This window comes from Pongo pygmaeus, chromosome 3, assembly GCF_028885625.2.
Source record: "Pongo pygmaeus isolate AG05252 chromosome 3, NHGRI_mPonPyg2-v2.0_pri, whole genome shotgun sequence".
In the NCBI taxonomy this organism is placed as follows: Eukaryota; Metazoa; Chordata; class Mammalia; order Primates; family Hominidae; genus Pongo; species Pongo pygmaeus.
The window spans coordinates 88452451-88477746 of NC_072376.2; the positions used below are offsets into that span (position 1 = coordinate 88452451).

The 25296-nt window shown below is 39.5% G+C and overlaps 1 protein-coding gene across 2 annotated transcripts in view; it reads left to right on the forward strand.

Moving 5' to 3' along the window:
* FAM47E (family with sequence similarity 47 member E) overlaps positions 1-25296 on the forward strand; it is a 70887-nt gene that overhangs the window by 12454 nt on the left and 33137 nt on the right. The gene's annotated exons all lie outside the window — the stretch shown is intronic.

Below are 25296 nucleotides of genomic sequence, written 5' to 3' on the forward strand. Positions count from 1 at the left end.
CACACTTATTGACTTGCATAAGTTAAACCACCCCTGTATCCCTGGTATGAAACTCACTTGATCATGGCATATTAACTTTTTGATATGCTGTTGGATTCAGTTAGCTAGTATTTTGTTGTGGATTTTTGTTTCCATGTTCATCAGGGATATTAGTCTGTAATTGTTTTTGTTGTTGTTATGTCTTTTCCTGGTTTCAGTATTAGGGTGATACTGGCTTCATGGAATGATTTAGGGAGGATTTCCTCTTTCTCTATCATTGGAATAGTTTCAGTGAAATTGGTACCAATTCATCTTTGAATGTCTGATATAATTTAGCTGTGAATCCATCTGGTCCTGGACTTCTTTTTGTTGGCAATATTTTTTATTACTGTTTGTAGGGTGATCAGACCCAACACCAGGTCGTGGGGGCTATGAAGTCCGACGGAGTCAAAGGAATGAGACAAGACAAGTTAAGAGTACATAGGGTGGGTCCAGGGGGCCAACGCTAGTATGGAGGCTGCAAAGGTCCTGAGTTCTGGGAGCCCATACTATTTATTGGTAATCAAAGAAGCAGGTGGTGAGGACGTGTGGACATGGGGGTAAACAGGTGAGGACATGAGGACATTGAGGGTAGAAAGGTAGTGGTGCATCAAGCGTAGCTGTGACGGTTTAGCATATGCTCTGCTACTTGAGATAATGGAGAACAGGTTCTTCTAATTCAAGATACAATCAATTTATGATTTTGGGAGAGCAAGGAGCAAGGGGCCAGTGAGTCTGGACACATTCCAGAGGCTAGGAGGGGTTTTATGCCCTGAGCCCTGGATTCCATCCAAGCCACAAGGGGTTTTATGCCCTGGGTTTAGATTGTAGTGCTGTGGGGCAGCCTTCCACTCTTTGGCACAGAGCTTGGTGTTCCCTAGGCCACGAGGGGTTTTGGACCCTGGACCCAGGACATGTTCCAAGACTCTTCTACATTATGTCAGACAAACAAGCCCTGCCTCAGCCCTTCTACCAATACTGTTTAAGTCTCACTGCTTGTTACTGGTCTGTTCAGAGTTTCCATTTCTTCCTGATTTAATCAGGAGGGTTGTATATTTCCAGGAATTTATTCATCTTCTCTAGATTTTCTAGTTTGTGTGAATAAAAGGTGTTCATAGTAACCTTAAATGATCTTTTGTATTTCTGTGATATTGGTTGTAATAGCTCCCATTTCATTTCTAATTGAGCTTTTTTGAATCTTCTCTTTTCTTGGTTAATCTCACTAATGGTCTATCAATTTTGTTTATCATTTCAAAGAACCAAGTTTTTTTTTCATTTGTCTTTCGAATTTTTTTTGTTTGTTTCAATTTCATTTAGTTCTGCCCTGACCTTTGTTATTTCTTTTCTTCTGCTGGGTTTGGGTTTGGTTTATTCTTGTTTCTCTAGTTTCTTGAGGTGTGACCTTAGAGTGTCTATTTGTGCTCTTTCAGACTTTTTGATGTAGTCAAAAGTTTGATGAATTTTCCTCTTAGCACCACTTTTGCTGTGTGCCAGAGGGTTTGATAAGTTGTGTCACTAAATACATTCAAAGAATTTTTTAAATTTCCATTTTGATTTCATTGTTGTTCCAAAGATCATTTAATGTCCAAAGATCATTCAGGAGTAGACTATTTAATGTCCATTATTTGTATAGTTTTGAGGGTTCTTTTTGGAGTTAATTTTCAGTTTTATTTCACTGTGGTTTGAGAGGGTACTTGATATAATTTTGACTTTTTAAATTTATGGAGACCTGTTTTGTGGCCTATCATATGGTCTATCTTGGAGAATGTTCCATGGGCTGATGACAAAAATGAATATTCTGCAGTTGTTGGGTATAATGTTCTGTAAATATCTGTCTGGGGTATAGTTTCAGTCCATTGTTTCTTTGTTGACTTTCTGTCTTGATGATCTGTCTAGTGCAGTCAGTGGAGTATTGAAGTCCCCCACTATTATTGTGTTACCATCTATCTCATTTCTTAGGTCTAGTAATACATGTTTTACAAATTTGGGAGCTCCAGTGTTAGGTGAATATATACTTAGGATTGTGATATTTTCCTGTTGGACTGATCCTCTTGTCACTATATAATGTGCCGCCTCTTTGTCTTTTTTAACTGTTGTTGCTTTAAAGTCTGTTTTGTCTGATATAAGAATAGCTATTCCTGCTTGTTTTTGGTGTTCATTTGCCTGGAATATCTTTTTCTAGCCCATTACATTAAGTTTACGTGATTTCTTATGCATTAGGTGAGTCTCTTGAAGACAGCAGATACCTGGTTACTTGATTTTTATCTATTCTGCCATTCTGTATCTTTTAAGTGGAACATTTAGGCCATTTACATTCAACTTCAGTATTGAGATGTAAGGTACTTTCTTATTCATTGCGCTAGTTGGTGCCTGAATACCTTTTTTTTCGTTGTGTTGTTGTTTTATAGGCCCTGCAAGATTTATGCTTTAAGGAGGTTCTATTTTTGTCTATTTTGAGGTTTTATTTCAAGATTTAGAATCCCAGCTGGGTGTGGTGGCTCACGCCTGTAATCCCAGCACTTGGGGAGGCTGAGGGGGGCGCAGATCATTTGAGATTAGGAGTTAGAGACCAGCCTGGCCAACATGGTGAAACCCCATCTCTACTAAAATACAAAAATTATCTGGGTGTGATAGTGCGTGCCTGTAATCCCAGCTACTTGGGAGGCGGAGGCAGGAGAATCGCTTGAACCCGGAAGGTGAAGGTTACAGTGAGCCGAGATTGTGCCACTGCACTCCAGCCTGGGCGATGGAGTAAGCCTCCATCTAAAAAAAAAAAAAGAAAGAAAAAAAAATTTAGAATTCCTTTTACCATTTCTTGTAGTGCTGGCTTGTGGCAAATTCTCTCAGCATTTGTTTCTCTGAAAAACACTTTATCTCTTATTTATGAAGCTTAGTTTTGCTGGATAAACTATTCTTGGCTGACAATTATTTTGCTTAAGGAGGCTAAAGAGTACCCCAATCCTTTCTGGCTTGTAGAGATTCTGTTGAGAAACCTGCTCTTAATCTGATAGATTTTCCTTTATAGGTTACGTGATGCTTTTGCCTCATAGCTCTTAAGATTCTTTCCTTCATCTTGATGTTAGATAACTTGATGACTATGTGCCCAGGTAATGATCTTTTTGTGATGAATTTCCTGGGTGTTCTTTGAGCTTCTTGTATTTGGATATCTAGATCTCCAGCAAGGCCAGGTAATCCCTCAAATAAATTTTCCAAACTTTTAAATTTCTCTTCTTCCACAGGAACACCAATTATTCTTAGGGTTGGCTGTTTAACATAATCCCCAATTTCATGGACGCTTTATTCATTTTTTTAATTACTTTTTCTTTGTCTTTTTCAGATTGGGTTAATTCAAAAGCCTTGTTTTCAAGCTCTGAAATTCTTTCTTCTACTTGTTCTATTGTTGACACTTTCCAGTGCACTTTATATTTTTCTAAGTGTGTCTTTGATTTCCAGAAGTTGTGATTGTTTTTTCTTTATGATGTTTGTTTCTCTGGAAAATTGTTCATCCATGTCTTGTATTGTTTTTTAAATTTCTTTACGTTGGTTTTCACTTTTCTCTGGTATCTCCTTGAGTAGCCTTAATAATCAACCTTCTGAATTCTTCATGTGGCAGTTCAGAGATGTTTTTCTTGGTTTGGATCCATTGCTAGGGAGCTAGTGTGGTCTTTTGTGGGGTGTTAATAGAACCTTGTTTTGTCATATTACCAGAATTACTTTTCTGATTCCTTCTCATTTGGGTAGACTGTTTCAGTGGAAAAAGCTGGAACTCAAGGCCACTGTTCAGATTCTTTTGTCCTATAGGGTGATCCCTTGATGTGGTATGTTCTCCCTTTCCCTAGGGATGTGGCTTTCTGGGAGGTGAACTGAATGATTATTATTGCTCTTCTGGGTCCAGCCACCCAGTGCAGCTACCAGGCTCCAGGCTGGTGCTGAGAAATACCTGATTCCTGTGATGTGATCCATCTTCAGGTTTCCCAGCTGTGCATACCAGCACCTGCTCTGATGGAGGTGTCAGGGGAGTGAAGTAGACTCTGTGAGAGTCCTTGGTTGTAGATATGCTTAGTGTGCTGGCTTTCTTGGATGCTGGTTATGCTAGCAGTGAAGTTTTTATGTGGACAGACCCAGGCCCTCTGGTTAGCCACAATGTTGCAGGCAGTGAAATTAGGTGTTGTTTTCTCCTCCCTTGGAGCAGGGTTATTCTGTCATTAATTGCTATAATGTCCTGAGGTGGATGATCTCCAGCCAGGAGGTGGTGCTTTCAAGAGAGCACCAGCTACGATAGTAGAATGGGGATATAAGCTTGCCCTAAGTTGGCCAGGATACGTATTTGGCTTTCTCAGGTAAAGGTCAGGGCCATGAAGCTCCCAAAAGTTTATGTCTTTTGTGATTGGCTGTTGGGATGGGTAGAGAAAAACCATGAGGTGGGTGCAGGGTTAGACAAGTCTGAGCTCAGACTCTCCTTGGGCAGGGCTTGCTATGGCCACTGTAGGGGATGCTGGGTGGTTCTTGGGCTAATGAAGTTATGTTCCAGAGGGGATTATGGCCACCTCTGTCACTAAGAAAGTGGGGGAAAGCCAGTAATAATAGGCCTAACTCAACTCCCACACAGTTGGTGAGGCTGGTCTTGCTCACTCTGTGCCCTCCTAACAGTGGCAAATTAATCTCCAGGAAGCCCAGGGAGAACTCAGACCTTGCCCCAGGCTATAAGCTTCCCTGCTGAGAAAGCCAGCATCACTTTCAGGCCTCACCTGCCCCTCCCTGTCTGCCCACACAATGGGCCGTGGCTCCTGTGCTCCTTTCTGCAGCAGTTCCTGTTCAACACCTGGATTCTGCTCAAGAGAGTTTATGCCCAGTAAAATTATTATAAAGTTCAGTTGGAAGCTTCTCTTCTCTTCCTAGCAGATATCTGGGGTATGTGAGAGAGAGAGAGGAAAGAGCTTCCTCTTTCCCTCTTCTGTCCTTCCATCCCCGAGTCCTGGAGACCTTGGCAGTCACCACCATGGGTGTTAAAACGACTTACACTCATGAAGCAGGGGGTTTAGGGGGTGAAAATCATCCACTCTTACCCACATATGTCCTATCTCCCTTATTGTCAGTAGCCTTGAATTCCCTAGACCTCATTTATGCCATGGACACTAACGTGGCCTTTATCCATGAAACAGGAAGCTTGGGCATGGCTTAATTGGCAGGAATCAGCCACGATCACCTGTGCTGTGCCTTTTAACCTCTGTTGTTGTCTACCTCTGGATCCCTTAGATCCAGTTTTCTTTCCCAGGGCTTTGACCCGAAGCTTGGAATTGAGTTTGGAACAAAAATGTGTCTCAGGGGAGTTGCGTGGACTCCTATCATAAGCTGAATGCTAAGGTGTAACCATAGAACTGAGTCCTCCTCCAATAAGGGAGAGGAAAGGATGTCTTGTGACACACCCAGATGACTGATAGCTATAGTTATGCTTGCTAAGATTTGGGTGCATGATGCTTGGCTTTTGTTAGCTCCCTTGGTCTTATTTTCTCAAAGGAAATGTCCAAGTGAGGGCATCCTATTTATTCCCATCACCTGGCAGGGTTTTCAGGATAATTCCTCAGAACTAGAATGTTGATCCAGATTTTCACATTACCCATCCCTCTTGTTCTTTCTGAGCTGCAGCTGGAGACTGCTGGTTGGTTCACAGTAACAAGTAGGATTAATCTTAAAATGTAGGTAAAAACTTAAAAACAACTAGTGAGTTTAGAATTTAATGACAAATATATGATAGGTTTTGAAACATGATTTCTCACTCACCAGTCCTCATTTTTGTTAAAAACAAACAAACAAACAAACAAATCATGATAGGACTGAGTTGTTTGCAAAACAGACTTTACATTTTTATACTTGGCCTGATTATTTGCATAAAGTACAGCAAGAATTATTATTTCTGCATAGCCCTTTTGGATTGGCTTTGATGGAAGTTTGTTCCACAAGGAATCAGATAAGACCTTTTAAAGCTGAGCCCAGCCATGGGTTTATCCTCAAATACCTGTGAGTTTGGTGATCCTCTCCTCTTAAGGTTCCAAGATAAACTTGGAGTTCCTGGACCTGTTAAAAGTGGCATTCTTTACTGACCGTAGGAACCCTGTGCAGGGACTGTGTAAACAAGAGTATGAGGCCAGTTTCCCCATTGGGATTTTATTGGCGCTGCAAGTCAAGATTGACTCCTTAAAGGAAAGCATACCCTTTCAGTCAAAGACTTGGTAAAGTAATCAGTTTTTCCAGTTGTGTCCTGTTGCAAGAGAGAAATGGATTCTTATTGCACTGGTGTAAACAACTATATTGCCATAAGTTATGAATACTCACAGATAGTTTTCAAATTTTAGAGAAACCAGGCAGACAGAAACAAACATGCTCCAAATTTTGGTTACATAAGTATACCTTGCTTAATTATTAAAGGCCATAAATAGTTCAAAATAAGTTTCCTTGACTCTGAGAAACAAAACAAGGATGAGCAATATTCCAAGCAAAAGTCAAAAAGATTTGCTTTAGTTTTCTGAGTTCAGTCCATTTAGTTAATTCTTGCTTTGGTTGATATTCATGAACATTTCAGCTCTTCATGAGTCCTGTACATTTTCCTTCATTCCAATGTCACAATCTCCAAAGTTATCAGAAGCCTGTATTTGACAGCACGTGTTACAGTTCTATGGCTTATTGTAAATCATCTCTTGAAAAGGATTAAAACAAGACAACAATTGTCTCTGAATAGCAAAATGTCCAGGGTAGTTACACTTGGAAACACAATTGACAAAGGAGTTTGGTTTTCTCTGTGGTTTACAATAAGTTAACATAACAACCTTAATTATGATTGGTAGCATAACTTAGACATTAGAATTTTAGAAAATCCCATACAGTTTTGGAACATGTATTAATATTACTCACAAAAATATAACCTAAACAAGATTGAACATCATTTTGACAATTTCATTTACCTAAACATGTCAAATCATCCCGTTTGCCTCTCTTTTCTGGGTGTTTCAGGGGCCCTCTGGACTATCTAAAAGCCAGGTGTCAGGAAAGACAATTAAGAAACTTTAAGTTTGATTTTTGGAAGGCTGTTAAATATGTTTAAAGCATTTGATATTATGAAATAGCGTTCCAGATTACTATAAACAATTTTGCCAAAATGATGACTCAGAAATTTTAAAGCAGCAAAAACCTTTAATAACCCTTTTGAATTTAGTTAACATGGTCACAGAGATAACCTCTTCTGCAAGATTAATTTCCATAATTCTTGCACCAGTTGCTTGAACCTTCAGCTTTTCCTACCTAACTCAAAACAATCCTTTAACCCTAGGCAAAAATTTACACTTCCATGCTTCCTTATAACCTTTTACTAAAAAACCACATTTTACCGTTCTTACACACCTTGCATGTAAATCTATTTCCAGTAGTCTCAATTACATGTTGTAATGGTAACTCCTAGAATTTTTAACATTAATTTAAAACCTGGTAAGTTGTTCTAATTGTGTGCTAACTGCAGCCAAGTTTTACCTTCTTAATTAATGGTATGGTTAGTTCCATGTGTCCCCAGGCCTTACCAGCTGTGAAGCCAGCAAGTCATATTTCTCAAAACCCAAAAAGCAGTTTGTAACCTTCAAACACTTAGCAAACCTTGCATCTGACCTACATTATGCAGCCCACCTATTTACATTTTAATGACATCTGCTTTTTACCAATAATCTTTAAGGCTGCTTTTATTTCTCAAAGATTAAAGTCACATGAACTGAAAGGCATCACAGCTTTTATCTTCCCTTAAAAAAATATTAGATCTGAGCACCCGTCTTCCTTTAGGCCAAATTAATTAGAGCTCTTTTTACAGACATCACACACACACACACACACACATACACACACACACAAACTGCACAGACACGCAGGAGAAAACCCAGTCCCCGGGTGGGGTTCTTTAAGAGACAGGGCTAGGAAAACATCCAGATATCAACCAGAGCGGGCTCATCCCCTAAGGCAGGATTGCTAAACAAAGCCCTATCAAGCAGTTACAGGCAGTGCCCCCAATATGTAGAACAAGATGAAGGCTTCATTTCAGAACCAAAACTTTGCAGATAATACAGAGATAGTTGGTTGGGGGGGTTTGGTTTAGTAAAGCGACTTCTAAAAGGAAAAGAACTTTAAAAGTTACTACTGATGGGGTGAAGAAGAGGAAAGAAAAAAAGTTTAAAAAATGCCTGGGGAAGAACCTCTTATTCTTATGCAAGTGGTTCCTTCACCAGGGAGACAAGTTTAATTGCTGCGGGTCAGAGCTGGCCTTTCTGGCCCAGGGCGTGTGGCAGAAAACACCAGCCAGCTGCCCGCGGCACCTTGGGCCATGTGTCCCAGACCCGGCAGGGAGGGGAGGGGGGAGGGGAGCCGCTGCTCATTGGTCCATCCCGAAAAAGGAAACAAAAGGCCATGAAAAGGCTGGGGAGCAAGGCGGGGGTGTGGGCATGATTTCCCCCACTCTCAGAAGTCTGAGGATGAAAAGGCTTAGGAGCAACAGTGAGAGGCTTTGTGTCATTTCACTCACCGCTTCTTGAGCCCCATGTTGGGGGTCAAAAATGTTGCAGGACTTTTCCTTCGTGAAGCTAAAGATGGCATTCTTTGTCCCACGGCCACAAAAATTCAGGCTTGCAGACAATTTGAATGGTAAGACAGAATTTTATTGGGTGAAAAGGAAGAAAAGGAAGAAACAGGGACTCTTGCTAGGCCAGAGTCCCTGCTAGAATGCTTCCTGCTTTACCGTTGGAATCCTAGGTTCCACACAGGAAGTGAGGGGGCCAGGCTCCTCCCCGCTGCAAACAGCGTGAACTTCCTGAGACTCCACCCCAGGGCGCAGGTTGGTTGGAGTTTTTCCGGGAACCCCTTCCCACCTGGCTGTCTCACCAGCACTTTGGCAGGCCAAGTTGAGAGGATAACTTAAAGCCAGGAATTCAAGACCTGATTGGGCAATATAGTGACACCTTTATCTCTATGGAAGGAAAAAAAATGTTAGCCGGGCATGGCTGTGTGTTCCTGTAGTTCTAGGTACTCAAGACACTCAGGTGGGAAGAGAAGTTGAGCCCAGGAGTTTGAGGCTGCAGTGATGCAGCCAGCTAGGATTGTGCCACTGCATTCTAGCCTGGGCAATAGAGCAAGACTCTGTCTCTCAAAAAAATTTTTTCTTTGCCTGACTTAAATAGTAAAATTAAAGTAAGATAGTAGGGACAGGGTGGGGACCAGCAGCCATCCTCCCTCCTGAAAAATAAACATAAAAATAAATTGGCCGGGCGCGGTGGCTCACGCCTGTAATCCCAGCACTCTGGGAGGCCGAGGCGAGCAGATCACGAGGTCAGAAGATCGAGACCATCATGTCTAACACGGTGAAACCCCATCCCTACTAAAAAATACAAAAAATTAGCCGGGCGTGGTGGTGGGCTCCTGTAGTCCCAGGTACTCGGGAGACTGGGGCAGGAGAATGGCGTGACCCCGGCAGGCAGAGCTTGCAGTCAGCCGAGATTGCACCGCTGCACTCCAGCCTGGGCGACAGAGCAAGACTCTGTCTCAAAAAATAAATAAATAAATAAATAAATAAAAATAAATTAAGATAAGTTTCATTTTGGGAAATATATTTAAAAATATAATTCTAAACTACTGGTCCTCACTAAAATTAAGGTGGGGATTAGAAGGAGTTAGGAGGAGAAGCTTCCTATGCCAGGGACAGCAGTAGGCACTCTCCAAATTTTACCTCCTTTACAACTGTAGGAAGTAGGAATTATTATTCCCATTTTACATTTGAAAAAAAACCTGGAAAAATCTCAGATAATAATTAACTTGTCCAAGATCATGAAGCTAGGAACTAAGCACAGATAGGGATTCCCAGTTAAGGGCTCAAGAGAGATCAACCTGTTAAGAGAAGAGAAGGTGTTTTTCATTTTCATATTACCACCTTAAGACCATATGCTGCTGTTTCACAAAGGAGACTCACAAATTCATTGACTAGTTCTAGATCGATTCCCCATTTCAGAAATCCTCTGCATTGTAACGCTAATATTTACTGGGAGCTTAACTACATGCTAGGCATGTTCTAAGCAGTTTATATGTGATAATCAATTTAATCCTCACACAATCTGATGAGGTAAGTGCTATTATTATCCTTATTTTAGCAGATGGGACACCAAGGCACAGAGAAGTTAGATGACTTTCCAAAGGTTGCATAGCTAGTAAACAGTAGAGCCAGGATTCGTTCCTGGCAGACTGGTGCCAATGTTATACTCTTACCTGTCTTTTATAACTCTGGCACCAGAGCAAAGTATAACAACTGGTTTGAATTTTTTACATATCAAAAGTGGCTTGGAGAGATTAAAGAACATTTTTTGTGTTTTTTTTTAGTTGTCTCCACCGAACAGAAACCTGTCAAACTGGTTATTCAGGTTTAAGCCACTTTATAGTTCTCACAAGAATGTTAAAGGAAAATAATGAAAACAAACAGATGTTAAATGATTCACTCCAGTATAAGCTCAATTATCTAAGTTCCTTTGCTTTTATAGCAATCAAGATGTCTTCGGACTTTGACCAAGTCTGGAACTTTTTCATATTGTATTTATTTCAAATAATGAGATGACCAAAGGTGATCTGTGAAAAACACAGGATAGAAACTGCAGCACCCTGTTAGAACCCACATCTAGGTTGTTGAAGAAAAGAGTCAAACTCTGTAGAATATTTGAAGAGATTTATTCTGAGCCAAATATGAGTGACCGTGGCCTATAACCCAGCCCTCAGGAGATCCTGAGAACATGTGCCCAAGGTGGTTGGGGTGCAGCTTAGAACATTTTAGGGAGACATTTACACATTAGAGAGACATGGGACTTCAATCAAATACATTTAAAAAATTCATTAGTTTGGTCCAGAAAGGTGAGACAACTGAAAGTGGTTGGGTAGGGTGGTGGGGGGTGGGGTGGGGGTCAGGGGCTTCTTATAGGTGGGTTTAAAAATTTTCTGGTTGACAATTGGTTGAGTTTAAAGACCTGGGATCAGTAGAAAGGAAATGTCTGGGTTAAGACAAAGGATTGTGGGGACTAAAGTTCTTATTTGCAGAGGAAGCCTTCAGGTAGTAGGCTTCAGAGAGAATAGGTTTTAAAATATGTTTCTTTTTTTTTTTTGAGACAGAATCTCACTCTGTCACCCAGGCTGGAGTGCAGTGGCATGATCTCGGCTCACTGCAAGCTCCGCCTCCCAGGTTCATGCCATTCTCTTGCCTCAGCCTCCTGAGTAGCTGGGACTACAGGCGCCCACCACCACACCTGGCTAATTTTTTGTATTTTTAGTAGAGACGGGGTTTCGCCGTGTTAGCCAGGATGGTCTTGATCTCCTGACGTCATGATCCACCTGCCCCAGCCTCCCAAAGTGCTGGGCTTACAGGCGTGAGCCACCGCGCCTGGCCGTAAAATGTTTCTTATCAGATTTAAAGTTTGTGTTGATGTTAATGCTGGAAAGGTATAATGAGATATGTCCAACCCCACTTCCCATCATGCCTCAGGTTTAATTTTAAAGGTGCCCTGGCTGAGAAAGTCCATTCAGATGGTTGAGGGGCCTTAGAGTTTTTTTTTTTTTTTTTGGTTTACAAGGTTAAAAGTTGGCTTGAGATAGTATGAAAAATAGTGAAGGTATATAGGACTCAGAGTTAATTTTAGTCCTTTTGATGTCTGTCTGTCCCAATCCAGCTCCATGTATCATTAGTATCACAGAGAGTAAAGTACAGTTATTCTGAGGAGAAACCCAGGAGTTTGGACCTTGTGTTAGTCCATTCTCACATTGCTATAAAGAAATAACTGAGACTGGGTAATTTCTAAAGAAAAGAGGTTTAATGGCTCATGGTTCCAAAGGCTGCACAGGAAGCATGATGCTGGCATCTGCTCAGCTTGCGGGGAGGCCTCAGGAAACTCACTATCATGGCAGAAGGTGAAGGGGAAGCAGGCACATCACGTGGCCAGAGCAGGAGCAAGAGAGAGGAAGGGCAGAGATGCTACACACTTTTAAACAACTAGATCTCACAAGAACTCACTCACTATAACAAGAACTGCACCAAGGGGCTGGTGCTAAATCATTCCAGAGAAATCCACCCCAATGATCCAGTCACCTCCCATCAGGCCCCACCTGCAACACTGGGGATTACAATTCAACATGAGATTTGGGTGGGGACATTTATCCAAACTACATCAGACCCATAGTTGAGTTTGCAGTGTAGCCCTATAATGATATAATTAGAGAGGAGAAGGATTGGGAAATAAGGGAAGATAGGTGAGCAGGCCAGACCTGGGAGGCTCTGAATACCAGCTTGAAGAGTCTGAATTTATTCTGTATCTAATGGGGAGCCATGATCCATAAGGTAGGCTATGGAATTATTAGGTCTCTTCCTACCAAGACTCTAAATATTCCTTTGTATCAGGGTTGACCCAGGTCAGGCTGAATGTTCCCAGGTTACTTTGGGTTCGCCTGGCGTTTCCAAGTCTGGTTCACGGTCTTCAGGAACTAGGAACAGGGTTTTCTCTACCTCCACTTCCCTGTTGAATTTTGATCTAGCTCAGGGAACCTGTTTGTCCCTTTCTAAAAATGTGAGTGTGTAGTTCCCAAGACAAATGGGCAACAACTGCTCTGTGGCCTGGCTGAAGGATCCTGCCAGGGTGCTGATGAGTTTGTTTCCTCATACTACATTTATCTTTAGCACAGCGACTAGCAGTAGGCAGAATTCCTAGCTCAGCCCAGTGATCACCAAGAAGTATACAGGTAAAGGCAACTACGAGTCCAGCAAAGAGCAGACTTATAGGGGGCAATCAAATGAATCTATTGCACCTGCTTAGGTTCAGCTGCCCAAGATAATCTAGGAGAGATGTGATGGGAAGGAGAATAGGAGAGTGCTTAGTCATGTTAGGTACAGAGACAACATTTAAAAAAACTTTATTGTTTATTATTTTTTCCAATTTTTAATTTTGGTAAAACATACATAACATAAAATTTACTATCTTAATCATTTTTAAGTGTACAGTTCAGTGGCATTAAGTACAATCATATTGTTGTGCTACTATCACCACTATCCATCTCCAGAAGTCTTTCCATCTTGCAAAACTGTATTCATTAAGCAATAACTCCCATTCTCCCCTCTGCCCAGCCCCTGGCAACCACCATTTGACTACTCTGAGTACCTCATATAAATGGAATAATACAGTATTTGCCTTTTTGTTACTGTCTCATTTCACTTAACATAATGTCCTCAAGATTCATCCATGTTATACCATATATCAAAATTTCCTTCCTATTTAAGGCTGAATAATATGCCATTGTATGTGTTTACCACATTTTGCTTATTCAGTCATCCACCAATAGTCACTTGGTCTGCTTCCACATTTTAACTACTGTGAATAATGCTGCTATAAACACAGGTGTACAGATATCTCTTTGATACTGCTATCACTTCTTTTGTGTATATATGCAGCAATGGAAATGCTGGATCATATGGTAATTCTACTTTTAGTTTTTAAAGAACCACCATTTTACACTGGTGCTGCCCTTTTACATTCCCACCAACAGTGCATAAGGGTTCCAATTTCTCCACATCCTTGCCAACACTTATTATTATTATTATTATTTTTTAAATAGTAACCATCCTAATAAGGGTGGAGTGATATCTCATTGTTGTTTTGATCTGAATTTCCCTAATTATTCATGATGTTGAGCATCATTTCATGTACTTACTGGCCATTTATATATCTTCTTGGAGAAATGTCTATTCAAATCCTTTGCTCATTTTTAAATCATGTTGTTTTTTGTTGTTGAGTTTTAGGAGTTTTCTCTATATTCTGGATATTAATCCCTTATTAGATATATGATTTTCAAATATTTTCTCCCATTCTGTGGGTTGCCTTTTTTACTCTGTTAATGCTATCTTTTGATGCACAAAATTTTAAAATTTTAATACAATCCAATTTTTCTTTTGTTGTTTTTGTTGCCTGTACTTGTGATGTTATATCCAATAAATTATTGCCCATTCTAATGTTGTGAAGCTTTTGCCCTATGCTTTCCTCTATGAGTTTTATAGTTTTAGTTCTTACATTAGGTTATGGATCTAGTCTGCATTCATTTAATGTAAATGGTATCAGGTAAGGGTCCAACTTTATTCTTTTGTATGTGGCAATTTTCCCAGCACCATTTGTCAAAAAGATCATCTTTTCCCCATTGGATAATCTTAGCACCCTTGTGCTAAGAGGGTTTATTTCTGGACTCTCTGTTCTATTCCATTGGTCTGTATGTCAGTCTTTGTGCCAGTTCCACACTGTTTTGATTGCTGTAACTTTGTGGTAAGTTTTGAAACAAAGAAGTGTGAATCCTCCAGCTTTTGAAGTGCAGATTTGCTGGATATAGGATTCTTAGTTGATAGTTTCTTTCTTTTAGCACTTTATATCAGCCTACTGCCTTCTGGCCTCTGAAGTTTCTGATGAGAAATCTGCAGATAATCTTATTGAGGATTTCTTATACGTGATGATCACTTCTCTCTTGTGGCTTTCAAAATTTTCTGTCTTTGGCTTTTAATAGTTTGATGGTAATACTTTTGGTGTGTCTTTGAATTTATCCTACTTGGAGTTCATTGAGCTTCTTGGATATTTATATGCATGTCTTTCATTAAATTTGGCAAGTTTTTGGTCATAATTTCTTTGAATAATCTCTTTCCCCTTTCTCTCTCTTACTTCTCCCCAAGGACTCTGCACAAAGCATGTGTGGGGCTGTTTGACAATGTCCTACAGGTCCTTTAGGCTCTGTTTTCTTCAATTTTTTTCTTTATATTCCTCAGATTCAATAATTTTCCTTGTCCTTTCTTCAAGTTTGTTGATTCTTGTGCATGCTCAAATCTGCCATTGAATCTCTCTAGCAAGTTTTTTTAAATTTCAGCTGTTGTACTTTTCAGTTCCAGAAAATTTCTGGAAACCAATTTCTTTTTGGTTTCTTTTTAGGTTTTCTCTCTCTTTATTGATATTTGCATTTTGTTCATACATCATTTTCTTGACATGTTCCACATCTTCCTTTAGTTCTTTGGGTAACTTTAAGACAGTTGTTTTAAAGTCTTTGTCTAAGAGATCCTCCATCAGGTCCTTTTCAAGGACAGTTTCTGTTCATTTATTTTTTCCTTTGAATGGGCCATATTTGCCTGTTTCTTTGTATCTCTTGTGTTTTGTTGTGTTGTTGAAAACTAGACTTTTGAATCTAATAATGTGGTAATTCTGAAAATCAGATTATTTTCCTTCCCCAGGGTTTACTAGCTTTTTGTTTTTTATTGTTATAGATTGTCTCTGTGCTGAGGATTAGCCTGAAGTATAAGCTTACAGTCTTCTTGGGTCTTTTCTAAGCCTGTCCCTGAGCATGCACAGTGACTTTCTAATATTTTCTGTATATACAGTTGTTTTTGAATGTCATAGCCTTCAATGTCTGGCTTCCAAAAATGGAGAAAAAGAGAAAAATGAAGGGCAGAAAAAGGCTCTAATCGTTTAAATCCCTTGGAAGTTGCTTCAGCCACAGGAGGTGGGGTTTGCCACAATGGGCGGGGGGAAGGTGCAACAACAAAACAATGGCTGTCATTTCTTCTTCTGAAACTTTGTAAAGCAACAACCAGCAATCAGAGCTCTAATATTTGGAGGACATTTTTTTTTTCAACCTTGATTCCAGCAAGTTGTGTACAAACTGCTCCAGGAACACATACACAGCTGCCTGACACAGGGCTGAGGAGTAGGGTTTGGCTACTATTGGCTATTACTATGCTGAAATTCACTGAAATTAACTGCAGCTTACTGTCCAACTCTTCCCCTAGAAGTTGCTAGCTTTTGATAGACCCCAAAGTTTTAAAATAGTTATGTCAGACAGATTCTGCTAGAACAATTGTTTAGGTGGGAAGTCAGATTCCTGGTGCTTTCTACTCTGCCATCTTCCCAGAATCCTCTCTCTAGTTTTAAAGACATAAGAATTTATAATATACTTTTAACTCCAGTGGTAATAACAGCACATTAAATATCTACTCATCCAAATAAAATTTGTTCATTAGTACAAAAATCCAGTGAAATCCTTTATAGAAGCTACACTCTTCACATTGGTTCTTGGCAGGAAAGTCCCTTATCTGAGCAGCTTGAGGGCTAACAAGTATCTTCTCATATCAGAAGGAAAAAGGGGGAACATCTTATTTCCTGGAGAAAACGGGACAAGAAGAGCTGAAATGGAGGAAGAATGTGACTTATATGTGATTTCAAGCTTGTGTTACCAACAAATCTTTTCTATGCTTATAATAGGGTAAGGAATACAGGAAACTTATGGATAAATTTAGTGATATGGTTTGGATATTTGTCCCCTCCAAATCTCATGTTAAAATGTAATCCCCAGTGTTCAAGGTGGGGCCTTGCAGGAGGTATTTTGTCATGGGGGTGGATCTCTCATAAATAGCTTGGTGCTGTCCTTGCAATAGGGAGTGAGTTCTCGCAAGTTCTAGTTGTTTAAAAATGTGTGGCACCTCCTCCCTCTTTCTCTTGCTCCCACTCTCACCGTGTGAGATGCCTGTGCCCCTTTCATCTTCTACCATGACTGTAAGCTTCCTGAGGCCCTTACCAGAAGCAGTTGCTATTACCATGCGTCCTCTATGGTCTGCAGAACTGTGAACCAAACAAACCACTTTATAAATTACCCAGCCTCAGTATTTCTTTAGAGCAATGTAAAAACGACATAATACACCCAAGGAATGTGTTTGAGCCAATATTCCTTGAGTGCCTCTTTGTGCTAGGCACTTGGCTAAATACTTATTATTTCTATTGTCTAATATGGTTGCTACCAGCCTCATGTGGCAAATGAATACTTGAAATGTGGCTTGTCAGAATTAAGATGTGCTGAAAGTAAAATACACACCAAACTCTAAAGATTTGGTATGAAAAAGAATGTAAAATATCGCAGTAATATTTTATGTTGATTACATGTTAAAATCATATTTTTTTATGTGGAGCTAAATAAGACATATTATTTTAATTAATCTGTTTCTCTTTACTTTTAAAAATGACTACTAGAAAATGTATACTTATGTGGCTCACATTTGTGGATTGCATTATACTTCTATTGGAGAGTATAGCTTTACATTATTCCCATATTGCATTCCATAATAATCTTATAACACAGACTGTTGTTAGGTCTATTTTACTGAAGGAGAAATGCTGAGATGTAGACTGCAGTGAGTTGCCCAGCATTATTAATGTACCCCAGAGGGTTCTCTTGCCCTATTTTCTGCCGTGTAAGAACACAGCAAGAAGTAGTCAGTCTGCATCTGGGAAGAGGGTCCTCACCAGAACCCGACCATGCTGGCATCCTGATCTCAGACTTCCATTCTCCAGAACTGTTTCTGTTGCTTATATACCACTCAGTCTATGGTATTTTGTTATAGTGCCCTGGACTGACTAAAACACATATTAAGCCACAAGACTCCAAATCATAATCTCTGCTCATATCTGATGTAGCTGGCAAATAAATCAGCAAGGTTCACATAAAATTGCCATGGAATTTTGACAACACTTCCTGCTTTATCTAGTACCTGATACTAGCTCTGGGTCTTGTTTCCCCATGTATCCCATGATTTTGTTCCTATTACTGCAAACTAACTTGGATTTGGAGCAGGTATTATTTTAGTATTTCATAACCCACAAAGCATTCTTTGAATTGTGTCTCGTTGCCACCAAGTTACTATTTTTCTGGCAACTTTTTTTTCTACTTCAGGTGCAGAGCATCGGTTAATCTTAAATTCATGGCACTCCACTATCAATTGTATGCAAGACCCTCTCTTACTCATTCATTCATTCATTCATTTTCATCCCTATTCTCCACTTCTGTTCCTCTGCCCTCTCCATAGGCAGTCATTCTTTTTATGTTTTTTTAAGTTTTAAGTTTTTTTAAAGTTGTATGTCTTTTTAAGTTTTAGGTTTGTTTAAGTTCTGGGGTACATGTGCAGAACGTGCAAGTTTGTTACATCGGTATACATGTGCCATGATGGTTTGCTGCACCCATCAACCCGTCACCTACATTAGGTATTTCTCCTAATGCTATGCCTCTCCTAGCCCCATAACCCCTGACAGGCCCCAGTATATGTTGTTCTCCTCTCTGTGTCCATATGTTCTTATTGTTCAACTCCCACTTATGAGTGAGAACATGCGGTGTTTGGTTTTCTGTTCCTGTGTTAGTTTGCTGAGAATGATGGTTTCAGCTTCATCCATGTCCCTGCAAAGGACATGAACTCATCCTTTTTTATGGCTGCATAGTATTCCATGGTGTATACGTGCCATATTTTCTTAATCCAGTCTATCATTGGTGGGCATTTGGGTTGGTTCCAAGTCTTTGCTATTGTGAATAGTGCTGCAATAATCATACGTGTGCATGTGTCTTTATAGTAGTATGATTTATAATCCTTTGGGTATATACCCAGTAATGGGATTGCTGGGTCAAATGGTATTTCTAGTTCTAGATCCTTGAGGAATTACCACACTGTCTTCCACAATGGTTGAACTAATTTACACTCCCACCAACAGTGTAAAAGCATACCTATTTCTCTATATCCTCTCCAGCATCTGTTGTTTCCTGACTTTTTAATGATCATCATTCTAACTGGCGTGAGATGGTATCTCATTGTGATTTTGATTTGCATTTCTCTAATGACCAGTGATGATGAGCATTTTTTCATATGTTTGTTTGCAGGCATTGTTCTTTTTTTTTTTTTTTTTTTTTTTTTGAGATGGAGTCTCACTCTGTTGCCCAAGCTGGAGTGCAGTGGCACGATCTCAGCTCACTGCAAACTCCGCCCCGCAAGTTCAAGTGATTCTCCTGCCTCAGCCTCCTGAGTAGCTGGGATTACAGGCACCTGCCACTGTGCCTGGCTAATTTTTGTATTTTTAGTAGAGACGGGGTTTCACCATCTTGGCCAGGCTGGTCTTGAACTCCTGGCCTCATGATCCACCCACCTCGGCCTCCCAAAGTGTTGGGATTACAGGCGTGAGCCACCGCACCTGGCCTGTCATTAAGTGTTGACATATGTCTTCTCTCAGAATTGTTATAGAGGTACCTTTTTGTTTTTTTATGCATACAGTTTTATATAAACCACGTTGTAGTAAAAATTTCATTGTTTTTCTTCATTCAGCAATATATTTTAAAAAGTCTAACCATGTTGCTGAGTATCTATCTAGACTATTGCTTCTAATGATGCCTAATTATCCATCCATTTTATCCACTTATTTCACAGAAATGGACATGCACATTGCCCCCAACTCACCAACACTAGTAATGATGCTGCAGCAACATCCTCATACATCTTGCCTTGTGTGTGAGAATTCCTCTGGATTCCTATACTTAGCAGTGGAAATACTGAGTCATAAATAACATACGTATCAGTTAGAGTAAAACCAGGAAAACAGAAGCCACTCTAAGTGTGTAAAACTAAGATTTTAATGCAGGGAATAGTTACAGAGGTGATGAAAGAGCTGAGAGCCAAACAGGGGACATAGGTAATCTAGAGACTGGCAATAATAGGAAGCCCCTACCACACCTAAACTGCACGAATTGCTTGGAACCAAGAGTTTGGGTCATGTGACAAAAGCCGGAATCATAGCACCTGGTGGGACCTCCAAGAGAAGGAAGAAATATAGATGCCTCTATAAATAGGAGAGAGATGGAGAGAGAAAAATAGCCTGACTGTTCCCTTCCTCCATCCCCAATCTCCTATTAGTGCTTTCCACTAGCCAAACCCAGCCCCCAATGCAGCTTGCTGATGCCAGGGCAGAGCAGGGGCAGTGAAGAACAAATCAGCCAGCAGATACCATATACTTGGTTTGACTAAGTCCTGCCAGATTGTTCTCCTAATAACTGTTCTAGCTACACTCCCACCAGCAATGTATCCCTACATCCCATCTACTCTTCATGGCCCACTGTTCAACGAAGAGTGGAGGTGCAGATCTCCACTATCTTCCTTTAAGTGTGTCTAGCCTATTGCAGATGCCTCAGGCATCTCCTCAAATCTAGCAGCCTGACCGAACTAAAGGACCCATCCATCCACTTAACCATAACCTCCTGAGGGCAGGAACCTTGTCAATTTTATCTGTAATCCCTTATCTGCCATCATGCTCAATGCTACTGACCAAGTGAGAAATGTTCTTGTTGACTATTGGTGTCATGCCTTTACCCCCATTGTTATTTGGTTTGCAGGTGTAGTCTACACTGAGGGCAGTTTTCAAGAAGCCGCTTAAAACACTATGCAGGAAAATCTCTAGGGAGATTCTGTGGGTGAGGGAGAAGGTTGACAGTAAGCTGGTAAGCAAGGTTTAGGACTATAATGGTTGTCAAAACACTGTGTTTGTTGGTAAATAGCCACTGCTCTGAGCAATTCTGAGTGACTGCTGTGCTTTGATGGCTCCAGCCACTCTCTGCAAGATCAGCAACTAAAGGAAGGTATTGCCATTATGATTAAGGGACTCTAGGACTCTATTGTTGCAATCTGGCTGGCCATCTTCCTGATTGGTTAGTGTATATGCTTTACTGGTTGTTAAATATTTTAAATATCCTTCCCCTGGATGAGTACCACAAAATAAGGAATGTTTAGGGGAAAGTCTGCAGACTTTAGGGTGCCCTAGGGCTCCCAGGAAGCTTGTTTCTTTATGTGATAATGGGGGAGAGAATTCTCTAGGATTATTTTCCTGATGGAAAATGCTGCATTTTTTGCTTTTCTCTTACTGAATAACTTATATAGTAAAATGCACAAATCTGATGTGTATAGCTCATTAAAATTTTACATATGTACTAACATATCCACCAACCAGATCAAGATACAGAAGATTTGCATATTCCTAGCAGACTCCCTCATGCCTTCTCTTTGTCAGTCACCCGCCAAGTAACCACAATTCTGACATTTATCATTATAAATTAATTTTGCCTATTTTAAAACTTCATGTTAGTAGGAACAGAGTGTATACTCTTGACATCTGGCTTCTTTTGCTCAACATTAAAAACATACTTCTTTTGGGATTTATTTGACTATCTTTCCAATTTGTTAAGTTGGATTCTTAGCTCATTAATTTTCAAATTTCCGTCTTTTTTTGGTATTTTTTACAACTTTAAAAAATTGTGTCCAAATATATGTAACATGAAATTTGTAACTTTAACCATTCTTTTAAAGTTTATAATTTGGTGGCATTAATTACATTTACAATATTATGTAATCATTATCACTATTTCAAAATTTTTTCATCATCCCCGCAAGAAAACCTCTGTATCCATTATGCACTAACTCCTCATTTCTTCCTTCTCTCAGTCCCTAAAAATCTCTAATTTACTTTCTGTCTCAACGAGTTTGCCTATTCTAGATATTTCATATAATGGAGTTATACAGTATATGTCCTTTTGCATTTGACTTCTTTCACTTAGCATGTTTTCAGGGTTCATCCATGTTATAACCTATCAAAATTTCATTCTTTTTATGAATAATTTTCCATGTATGTATATGCCACATTTTGTTTATTAATTCATCTGTTGATGGACACTTGGGTTCTTATCACTTTTTGGCTATTGTGAATAATACAGCCATAAACATTGATGTATAAATATCTGAGTTCCTGTTGTTTTCCTTAGGTATATACCTAAGAGTGGAATTGATGTGTCATATGGTAAACCTTTGCTTAGCTTTTTGAGGACTGCCAAACTATTTTCCACAGCATTTGCACGATTTTATATTCCCACCAGCAATGCATGAGGGTCCTAATTTCTCCACATCCTCACCAACACTTGTTATTTTCTATTCGTTTGTTTTTATTATTATAACCATCCTAATTGGTGTGAAGTAGTATCTCATTGTGGTTTTGATTTGCATTTCCTTAATGACTAATGATGTTGAACATCTTTTGATGTGATTTTTGGCCATTTGTATATCTTCTTTAGGGAAACATCTATTCAAATATTTTGTCTATTTTTTAATTGGGTTGTTTGTCTTTTTGTCGTTGAGTGGTGGGAGTTTTTAAATATATTATGGATATTAAACTCTTATCAGGTGTATGATGTGCAAAGATTTTCTCCTGTGGGTTATCTTTTCACTCTTTCTTTTATTTATTTATTTATTTTTGAGATGGAGTCTTGCTTTGTTGCCCAGGCTGGAGTGCAGTGGCGTGATCTCGGCTCACTGCAAGCTCCGCCTCCTGGGTCCACGCCATTCTCCTGCCTCCGCCTCCCAAGTAGCTGGGACTACAGGCGCCCGCCACCACGCCCAGCTAAATTTTTGTATTTTTAGTAGAGATGGGGTTTCACCATGTTAGCCAGGATGGTCTCGATCTCCTGACATCGTGATCCGCCCATCTCAGCCTCCCAAAGTGCTGGGATTACAGGCGTGAGCCACCGTGCCTGGCCTCTTTTCACTCTCTTGATCATGTTTTTCGATATACAGAAGTTTTTTATTTTAATGAAGTCCAATTTCTCTATTTTTTCTTTTGTTGCTTCGGCTTTTGGTATCATTTTAAGAAGCCATTGCCAAATTCAAAATTGTGCAGATTTGCCCCTATGTTTTCTTCTAAGAAGTTTGTAGTTTTAGCTCTTAAATTTAGGTCTCTAAGCTGTTTTGAGTTGATTTTTGTATATAGTATAAGGTAAGGGCCCAACTTCATTATTTTGCATGTAGGTAGGATTTCTCCAAGACTAAGGGTAGGGATCTTGTCCATCTTGTTCCTAGTACTGTGCCTGACACACATTATGTACTCATTCAACAACTATTGATTTGTTATATACCATACTAGGCACTGGAGATGCAATGGAGAAGAAAACAGACCTGATCCTCATCCCCTTGGTACTTCGTTGCTAGTGTTTGCTGAATAAATAAATAAGAAACCATCTATTTTCATGACATCTGCATCATCACAAGTTGATTATTGCTCCATATGGTAATTTTGACTCCATATATTGCATACCATAATTGTAGTCATTACTTAGAAAATCTCTCAGTCTCTCTCTCTCTCTCAACTCAAAGGTGAAATGTATTAAATACAGTAATCAAGTGAGTATATGATATTTAAGAATTAGGTTGGTGATGTTCCAGGTGTTTATTTCTAGACTTTTTGCCAGGTAAGGTGGCCATTTCATTCCCAAAAGGATTATTCAAATATATAAAATAGTGTTTTCAAACACTATTATATATTCCAGAAAAACAAGCATTTGAATAACAAAAACAATAGAACTTAGCAAACATGGTGAAACTCCCATCTCTATTAAAAATACAAAAATTAGCCCGGTGTGGTGGTGTGTGCCTGTAATCCTAGCTACTCGGGAAGCTGAGGCAGGAGGATCACTTGAACCCAGGAGGCGGAGGTTGCAGTGAGCTGAGTTCACACCACTGCACACCAGCCTGGGCAACAGAGTGAGACTCCGTCTCAATAAAGAAAACAAAACAAAACAAAAAAATAGAACTTTAAGGTGAGAAATTGGAAAGCAGTCCTGAATTGGTAGAAACCCTAGGCATCTGGACAAATTGTTTATTTATTTATTTATTTGTTTGTTTATTTAACAGTGACAATTTGCCAACATATTATTTTGCTAAATATTTTTAAAAGGATTATTGAAGCTGTAGAAAATATATAGAAAGCCATCTTAGGAAACTCTACCTCTTGCTTGCTGATATATAAATTGTAGTCAGCTTTTTCTTCTTTTTGTCACAACCTTTGGAGATTCCGGTAGAATGCCTCCTTCAGAATATTTCTGGGCATCCTTTATTTGTTTATTTTTTTTTTTGGTTACATGAATAAGTTCTTCAGTGGCAATTTGTGAGATTTTGGTGCACCCATCACCCGAGCAGTGTACACTGTACCCAATGTGTAGTCTTTTATCTCTTATCCCCGTCCTATCCTTCCCCCCAAGTTCCCAAAGTCCATTTTATCATTCTTACACCTTTGCATCCTCATAGCTTAGCTCCTACTTATGAGTGAGAATGCACAATGTTTGGTTTTCCATTGCTTAGTTACTTCAATTAGAATAATGGTCTCCAGTTCCATCCAGGTTGCTACCAATGCCATTATTTCATTCCTTTTTATGGCTGAGTGTTATTCTATCATATATATATATGATATATATATATATATCACAATTTCTTTAACCACTCATCGATCGATGGGCATTTGGGCTGGTTCCATGTTTTTGCAACTGCAAATTGTGCTGCTATAAACATGTGTGTGCAAGTATCTTTTTTGTATAATGACTTCTCTTCCTCTGGGTAGATACTCAGTAGTGGGACTGCTGGATCAAATAGTAGAACCACTTTTAGTTCTTTAAGGAATCTCTACACTGTTTTCCATAGTGGTTGTACTAGTTTACATTCCCACCAGCAGTGTAAAAGTGTTCTCTTTTCACCACATCCACACTGACATCTATTTTTTTTTATTTTTTGATTATGGCCAGTTTTGCTGGAGAAGTTGGTATTACATTGTTGTTTTGATTTGCATTTCCCTTATAATTAGTGATGTCTAGTCTTTTCTCATATGTTTGTTGGCCATTTTTATATCTTCTTTTGAGAATTGTCTATTCATGTCCTTAGCCCATTTGTTGATGGGATTGCTTGTTTTTTTCTTGCTGGCTTGTTTGAGTTCCTTGTAGATTGTGAATATTAGTCCTTTGTTGGATATACAGATTGCAAAGATTTTTCCCACTCTGTGGGCTGTTTACTCTGCTGATTATTTCTTTTGCTGTGCAGAAGCTTTTTAGTTTAATCAAGCATTTTTTGGACAAATTGTTACAAATCATTCCTGCAGGACTCCATTCAGCCTAGACAACCATACCTTTGGCCCAGTTCTCACAGAATTTCTACAGAAATCCTACCTCCTCAAAGTAATAAAAAGTTTGTATTAGCAATTGGACTACTATCGAAGATAATAGAAATAACAATTGGGCTACTTATAATGATTACTTACATAGCTTTCTCCATTAACTAACTCACAACAGCTCTGTGAAGTAGGCAGAACAAATATTACTACCCGCAGTTCACAGCTGGAATAACAGTACTCTGCAGAATAATAATTCTTGAGGAATTCTTAAATGCTGGCACTGTGTTAATTTCTTTATATGCATCGAATATCCCCAATAACCCTACAGGTAGATACTATTATTTTCCCCATTTTCAGGCCAGGTAATTAATGAAGCTTAAAAATGTAAGTACCCTGCCCCCAGGAGTGCATAATTATTAAGTAGCAGAAC